The sequence below is a fragment of the Pteropus alecto genome, unplaced genomic scaffold (assembly GCF_000325575.1).
Source record: "Pteropus alecto unplaced genomic scaffold, ASM32557v1 scaffold109, whole genome shotgun sequence".
Taxonomy (NCBI): domain Eukaryota; kingdom Metazoa; phylum Chordata; class Mammalia; order Chiroptera; family Pteropodidae; genus Pteropus; species Pteropus alecto.
This window is the reverse complement of record NW_006494608.1, coordinates 3,768,447-3,776,880: the sequence shown is the minus strand read 5'-3', so window position 1 is coordinate 3,776,880 and position 8,434 is coordinate 3,768,447.

Genomic DNA, 8,434 nt, shown 5'->3' with positions numbered 1-8,434 from the left:
CAGGGATCCAATTCCCTCCTCTTCTTTGTCCCCGACCCCCGTCCTACAAGTTATTTTCTGTAGGAAAAATGGGAAACATGTTCATCAAAGCTCTAGGCTGATTTTTTTTTTGCAAGTTATATTTATTATCTATTGGAATCAATCTTAAATCAGAAGCTTTTTCAGAAAAAATTTTAATCTTTAGTCCAGAATAAAAGAGTTGGGTATAATTTTTTCTTTTATGATTAAGGCCTTGTTGGGAGAAATGTTAACTGTACAGTTGGGTAAATTATATTGTTGCCACTAGTTAAAAGATAAATAATTTAGGGAGGGTGTAAAGATAATGGGAGTAAGGAAGAGAACAGTTAGGAGGCAGGGATGGGGGCAAGAGTTAAAATCCCTACTAATTTACAGCCAAAACTCGATATATGTTTGTATGTATTGATTTAGATGCAAAATGGAAAAAAAAACCCATTTTGTTTTATAAATATCAAAGTACATGCTTAAAGCTAAAGTTTTACTAGTTTATTCCACAATATTTAGCTTGCCTAAAACACCTATAAGTTATTCATTTACATGCTTTTTAAAATACAGAGCCTTATTTTTACTGACTTGTTTGAAGTTTGCAAAAGTGAAAAAAGAATTGTCAAATTACTTTAATGTCATTACCTGGCAGATACACTTGCTACAGTCTGGAAGTATACCTTTTCTTATGCAAGAAATACAACATGTACTGTAAGAGAGTGGATTCTAATAAAGTATAATTAAGAGCATGCAAAATTGGTACTTACTTCCTCACTCTTAACCATTGATCAGGAAATCAGGCAAGTGGGGAAGGTGTAGTTAGCAATGTTCAGCTTTACAAATTTTCATGAAAAGTGTTGAAGGCCTTTTGAATTGCCTCTTAACTGGTAGTGAACCTCATAGTGTAACCTATGAAAGTAGAATGAGGAACCAAGTACTGGTTCACTACACAATTGCAGAGATGGCCAAGGCTATGGAAAAGCAAGAGGTTACAAAGACAGCTGACATGTATGCCATATCCAATATATATGCCATATCCAATATATATGCCATCTTTTTAAGCGCTTTATGTCCTCAACATATTGGGAGTGAGATAGAGTTTGATTAGTGGCCTAGTAGTTAGAAGCAGATCAAAATGAAATTCCATATGACAATATTTTAATGGTTTAATTTAAATTAAATGGTTTAATTTAAATTAAATCACTCATTTACAAACTTAACCTTTTTTCAATAAATTTATGTGGCCTTGAAATAGAATTAGAAATTGCTACTACCTTTAATAACTTTGGAAGATATGTAAACAACCCATACTTTTCATGTAGTGGCATGAAGCCAAAAAAAAAAAGCTTAAATTCTATTATATTTGATTTTTCATAGTATGTGTTCCTTGAAATAAGGGTGGCTATATCTGATCTTAGCATCTCTCTACTCTTTCTTTAGAGCTAATTTCTAGGCTTTAAAAAATCTACCCACACTAATCCTAAAAGCTCAGAAAAGGATTTGTCACCAAATGTCTTTTAAGAATTGTAACTACTTTGTAGATTGGATTGAAACATTTTTTCTTTTGTCAAAAAGTAAGACAAGTTTCAGCACACTGAGTTGCGATTTTCTTGTCCCTGAAGACCAATCAATTTCAGATTTATTTAAGATTGATTCCACACTCTGTTTTCAAGGAGAGTGCCTGATTCTCCTCTTACATAGAGCAAGGGAATTTTTTTTCACCCCAGTGAGATCGTACCTCTAGATATCTCTAAAAAGAAAAAAAAAAAAAAAAAAAGAGAGAGAGAGAAAGCGAGAGAGACTGCAAATGCCTCAGTAGTATTGAGTTTAGATTTAAATTACCATGTTCACTTGAAAAAATTATTTCCTGTGGACCCTTATCAATGTAAAGAAAATTTTAGTCTCCCTGAAAACCTACACAATAAATGAAACTTGTAGATGTGGACAGAGGTTCAGGGATAGACATTCTATGTGTTTAAATTATATCCTTTATCACTGAGAAGCTGTTGTATGAGTCAGAGAAATTGCTTAGAAGCTGTTCACATCTTCAATAGCAGAAGCAAACCACATGTCTCAGCTATATTATTATTTATTTTTTATGCATAAAGTGAATAATTTCTTCTGTATTAATTTCCAATGGGTATTACCCTCTATTTAAATGCTTTGAAAAACAGTACATTGACAATGGGTTGATAGTTTTCTTTAAAAGAAAAATATAATTATGAAAGCCAAGATAATTTGAAGCCTGTTTTATTTTAAAAGTTTTTATGTTCTGTGGTTAATGTTGTTTGTTTGTTTGTTTTTATTTTTTATTTTTTTGGCATATTACATGCAGTTCTTTAACCAATGTCTGTTTGGCTAATGTAATTAAAGTTGTTAATTTATATGAGTGCATTTCAACTATGTCAATGGTTTCCTAATATTTATTAAGTAGAAGTACTGGTAATTTTTTTATTTACAATATGTTTAAAGAGATAACAGTTTGATATGTTTTCATGTGTTTATAGCAGAAGTTATTTATTTCTACGGCATTCCAGCGGATATTTTGGTGTTTGCGAGGCATGCAGTCAATATTTTGTACAGTTAGTGGACAGTATTCAGCAACGCCTGATAGCTTCTTTGGCCTTATGTTAAATAAAAAGATTTGTTTGGGATTTATTTTTTATTTTTATTTTATGTCTTATTGGTTTTCCAGGATCAACTTTGCACACATATTGCTACATCTTTTTCTGGGTGATAATTTTGTTTCTACTGTAATTATCTGGACGAGTATGAAAAACAGATTGAGAAAGAAAAGACAAAAGCTGGAATGAGAGCTCAATTAGAAAAAGAATATGTATTGCTGTGCAGAGGTTTGTAATGGGTGGCAGATGCTTGGACCAGGAATATTTATATTTTATTCATTTTCTTAATTTCCCATTTCTGAAACTGTAGTGGCAAGTAACGTGAAATAAAGAGACACTCCCTCCCTCCCACTTTCTTCTCTCCTTCCTTTTCTCCTTCCTTCCTTCCATCTCTCTTTCTTCCTTTCCTTTCTGGCTAGAAATCTGGAATTATACAGAGCAACTATAGCTAGAGAACTAGATGCATAGGAAATAAAAGTACTGGGACCAACAGAACCAATTTGAAATCATAGATGTACATCCAAGAATGAACTGATTAGTTGATTTTTTTTTCTATAAATTGTTCTCTAGTATCTGTGCCCATTCCAGAGGGTTTTCCTTTTTTTGAAAATAAATTCTGTAAATGACCATATAAACCAAAGCATGTACCCATTTTTTCTTTTTGCTTTCGTATACCATTGTTTTAATTACCCAGAACAGTAGATAATTGTTTTCTCTGCTTTTACTGATAAATCTGAGGCAAAAAGTAACATTAATTGGAACTAGGATTCCAAGCCAGGTTTATAGTCAAGTCTAAAGTTAATTTTCTTTTTGCTGTTTTGTGTTTTTATTTATGTGTTAATTTCCTTTTGTACTAAGAAAGAAAAGAGGGATTGGGGATGGGGTTGAGTGTTGAAGATACTTCTAATTTAGACATTTTATACTTACCAGATAGTTCACTTTGTACTTATCTCCTAGTGAAATGCCTAGTTCATGTAAATTCATACTATCTCCTTTTTATTTGTTTTAGGTAGGAAAGTTCCCATTTAAAAAAATTTAGAAAATGGAATTGTTATAGTTTTGCTTCATATTTATTAATTTGTCTTATTTTTCTATTCTTGTATTTCGCTAGAGGAAACCTTTTGTTCAAAATATTTTACTTTATGGACCCAATGATATTTTTGTGTGTGTGTGTATTGCATGAACACATGCATCAGCCTTCATTTCCTGCCAAGTTTAATAATGAGTGCATTTCAGGAACTAAGAAAAACTACATTGAATTATAAATGAGTAATATTATGAAATTTATATAAATGTCATAGTACTTAAGGCAAAAATAACAAAGAAAAAGTTGAAGTCAGGTATAGAAAACATTGAATATGTATATCTATCTATATATAATATACAATATGTATGTTATATATATGTTACACCTTTAACATATATATAGAGAAAATATGTCATCTTTTAAATGGAACATCTAAATCCAGTTCATATTGAGGTTTAATATTTTCTCAGAAAATAGTTGTCTGAGGATGTATACAAATAAAAGGGACTAGAGCAGTGCAAAAATTCCTCCTTGTATCAAATGAAGTACCAGCTTTTTAAAAAGAATTCTGACATTTCTGATCTAATTTTGAGTTTCTCTTTGGCCCATGAAAAAGGAGGATTCATAAGTTCTCCATTACACCTTTTCAGGCTTTAAATGTCATGTAACTAGTGCCTACTGTAATTAAAATAAGGAAGGCAAATTGTTTATCCACAAATGGAGAACCACAAAGCTATTTCGAGACTTCTTAGAAATAGACAATAATTGTCCCACTTGACTATGGTCACTTTTGAGAAGAGCCTAATTCCATCATGACTTAGAGTCCATCACTGGAGGGACACCAGGAAAGTACTTTTCTTCTAGAAAATGTGACAAAATCTGAAAGCAGTTTTGGGGAATATTAGTTGACTAATTAAATAAAAATTATAAAGAATCTTTTTAAAAATTGATTTCTGCTCAGGAAGAAGTGAGAGGAAGTGTTAAGAGAAGGTCTAGTCACTGTCAGTAAAGAGTAGTGAAAAATTCACCAGGGCAAGAGTTAACTTGTTGCTGTAATTTTTACTATCATGGTGGTGGTAGTGTCTGCATCACTGTTATATGGGGGACACAGTGTTCTAAGACAAATACTATAATGTGGCAACAAAGAACCCATCAAATACGCCTTTCATTAATGAGGTTTTCCCAACATAGTTGAGTACCATAGCCTAGGCCATTTGAAAAGCTTAGTTCACATGGGATAAAGGCAGTCATTGTGGGGAAACTCTTCCATTGTGAAAGAAAGACAAAAAGACAAAAAAAAAAATGGAGAAATACTGTTGAGTTTTTTTTTTTTTTTTTTTAAAAAAAAATTTCAGAGAAAAAATCACTAAAAAAAAAAAAAAAAAAAAAAACCCAAAAAACTGAACACTGCTAATCTATGCCAGAAATGGCAGCCTAAGGGAGGAGGATGACAGAACATTGTACTTCAAAGCATTTATTGTGCTTAAGTACTTTAAAGACAATCACCAAACCCTTCTAAAAAGAACCAGAGAGACTTCTCGCCATTGATCTCAACAACAAATATTTGTATTTCCTGGTCAATTTATATATCCCTCAAAGATTCTAAGTAAAATTGTCACTAAATAGGATATTTTTAAAGGTAAAACTAATTTTCCATCTGAGTAATTATATCCTAAACATCATCAAATTACCAACTAGATGAAATGGCTTGACATGATATGTAGTGACATATTTAATAGTTATTATTATGTCAAGTATTATAGGGTTTATAATTCTGAAATGAACTAATCCTTATATTCCCCAAATAGTGAATTTTCACCAGTTTCTGTGGACTGGACTATGTTACCATGAAGTTACTATTAATAGTCTCAGATGAAAACATGGGGCACAAAAAAGTAGTCCCCTCCTTTTGGATTTGGGATAATAAGATGTGAATTACATTGAAAACTCTAGCTAATTGGATTTACTTAATCATTCATTTAGCCACTATATGAAAGCAGTCTTGGCAGAGGACTCAAAAGCGTTTTCTCCAAGCTCAGTGATGCCTAGTAGATAGGATGGCCCTGTGACTCCTTGAAAGTAGAATGGACAGCAAATACTAGATGGCCTTATCAATGTACCAGCAAGCCAAATGTCAACAGATATGGAGAAGCAAGACAAGCATGCCTTTCTTTTCCTATGAGAGCCAGTTCTCACCCCAGTATCTGGGGCCACTCTATCTCACTCCTGAAACCAGACCTCATAGGCTGATGGAGAACAACTTTTATCTTTGGGCTTTAAACATTTCACAAAACAGGAAATGTAGTCTTAATCCATTTTATATTGTGTAAGTACACAATTATGATTCTGACTAGATCAATTCATTATCTGGAAAACTGATTTTCAAAGTATGTAGTAAGCCCAGAATTGGAAGTATATAGATTAAGCACTGAAATTAAATTTTATGACAAAGAAATCACTGTAAGAAACACCTTTCAGATGATCAAAAATGGGGAAAAGTAGATGAAACCCAAGTATGGTAAGGGTGAGTTCAGGCCCTCCTCTCTAGCTTTAGCTGTGACTTAGATTTACCAGGGAGAAATAAGTTAAATGCATGTACTGGCCTCCAGGAATCACATTGCTAGAAGTTTCTTTTTTTTATTTTCCTAAAGGAAGAGTAGATGCCTAGAGGAATTAAGGTGAGAAAAGCTGCATGCGCCACAGGTTAGATTTTCAGGACTTAGGTCTAGATCCATAGAGAGAAGCAGCTGCAGGTGGAAATGAAAAACAAAACAAAACAAACACCTTTACATTAAGGACTCTGTGTAAAGTGGGGATTCCTCTGGTTTTCAAGTAACAGATTGTAATATTATATGGGAGAGAGGACCATTTTCCCTGCTTATAAATTGAAGAAATGTATAATGGGTGCTGCATAAAAAATGGGCCAACAGTTTCGGGATCCACGAAAGATAGGACCTTTAGCAGATTTTGGTATTTTCAAGGTGATATCTGGTAGTGTGCTGAATTCTCTTTGGTTGTATGGAAGAATCTGAGAGACACCTTGTAGAAACTGAAGCTGACTGGGAAGTTTATGGGCATATATGAAACGCCTGAGGTTTCCCAGCTACAATTGGATTGAAATTTAGGGATGGGCTATGAAGTTGACTAAGTTCAATCTTTGAGAAGTTGAGGCAAGAGCAAATGAAAGTTGTTGGCTTATTTTAGTTAGTACAACCTTTTCTACTTTTATATATTTGTAAGGGTGGAAGAAACTCAATTTGCATTAGAACTGTATATGGTGACACAGAAAAGTGTGGTAGGTCCTCAGGAAATATTATTTGAACCCAAATTTAAACAATCACAAAAGTATTTGTCTTACTAATAAAAATATTTAAAAGCAACTTATTTTTTGACTATCCAAGATAGATTTTAAGTAAGAAATGAGGCCTAGGAAATAATGTCTATAAATTACTAGAAGGAAAAACTTGGAAAAAACAGTCCTTCCTGGGCAAGGGTGGCTGAGAGAAATTACTTACAATGTGAATGGTATACCACATATTTATTTAACAAACTCCTAGAAAGGTCTTATTTTCTAGGCACTGTTCTAAATGCTTTACTCCTTAAAGAACTCTATGAGGTAGAGTTCTTTTCCTTCCACCTCTTAGAAGAAGGACCATTGCCACCATTTCACAGGTGAGAAAACTGTGGCCCAGAGTAATTAAATAACTCGTACAAGATGAAATACCTAGGATGAGTCGGAAGTAAGGTTCCAACCTAGAGAAGTCCTGCACCAGCCATTGCACCCTCAGCCATATGTTCTACGGCCTCTCCACTGAGAACACAATTGCTGTTTCCTCACCAGTTTTGCTGCTACAACACAGCTGCCTGCTTCTACTTCTGCATATGGATTGTGTATTTATAGCTGATACAATGAACTACTTCAGCTGACAACTTGAGGAGCAGAGGCATTGAAGGGAAGAGGAAAGAACACTGTACCATGAGTCAGGAAGTCCAAGTTTTAGCCTCCCTCAGTCTACTAAGTAACACTGTCTTATTAAGTTATATTTACATATTTGGGTTTCATTGTCCTCATCTATAGAGAAGGCTGCATTTCAATCTCAAGATTCTAAAATTCAAACTGACCAGATGGGTTAGACACATATCTTTTGGTCAAAGTACCTACATCTCCCTTTGTAACAGATATTACCACAAGATCCTTCCTAATTATGAGGTCTACTTTTTAATTGATTGTTATTCGGGTTTTGATGTTCCAATAAGTACTTTTGTTATAATAGCAACAACAGTAAAACATGACTTAATTATTTCTTGTGAAAAAAATTGTCAAAAATACTCTAACTAGAAGAATTGTTTCAGAATTACTGATATTGCTTTTAAAGAAGAGATCAAAGCAAAGAGATGAGTTTTGGCTACATGCCAGATATATCAATATGCATCTTATTATTGTTTTTAACCTATCTGGCTATTGTTGCATACATTTCCAAATTTCTGGACTGTTTTACTTCACATATCATTGGATTTCTACATCTTTTCTCTTTCACTCTGTACCAAGAGAGTATGTTTATTGCAACTATTTTTTATTTCTATTATTTGTCATTTCTGTAGAGTATTCTTCTCCTGGCCTTTTCTGAAATCTAGAAGGACAGGTCATTAAGAGTAAAACTTTTAGGCAGAGAAAGTTTCAGATGGGGCTTCTTTACACCCTTGTCCAGAAATTCTCCAACTTAAGTGTGCATAATCACCTGGGAAACTTACCATGCTTTGCTCAGCAGAGATTTTGAGA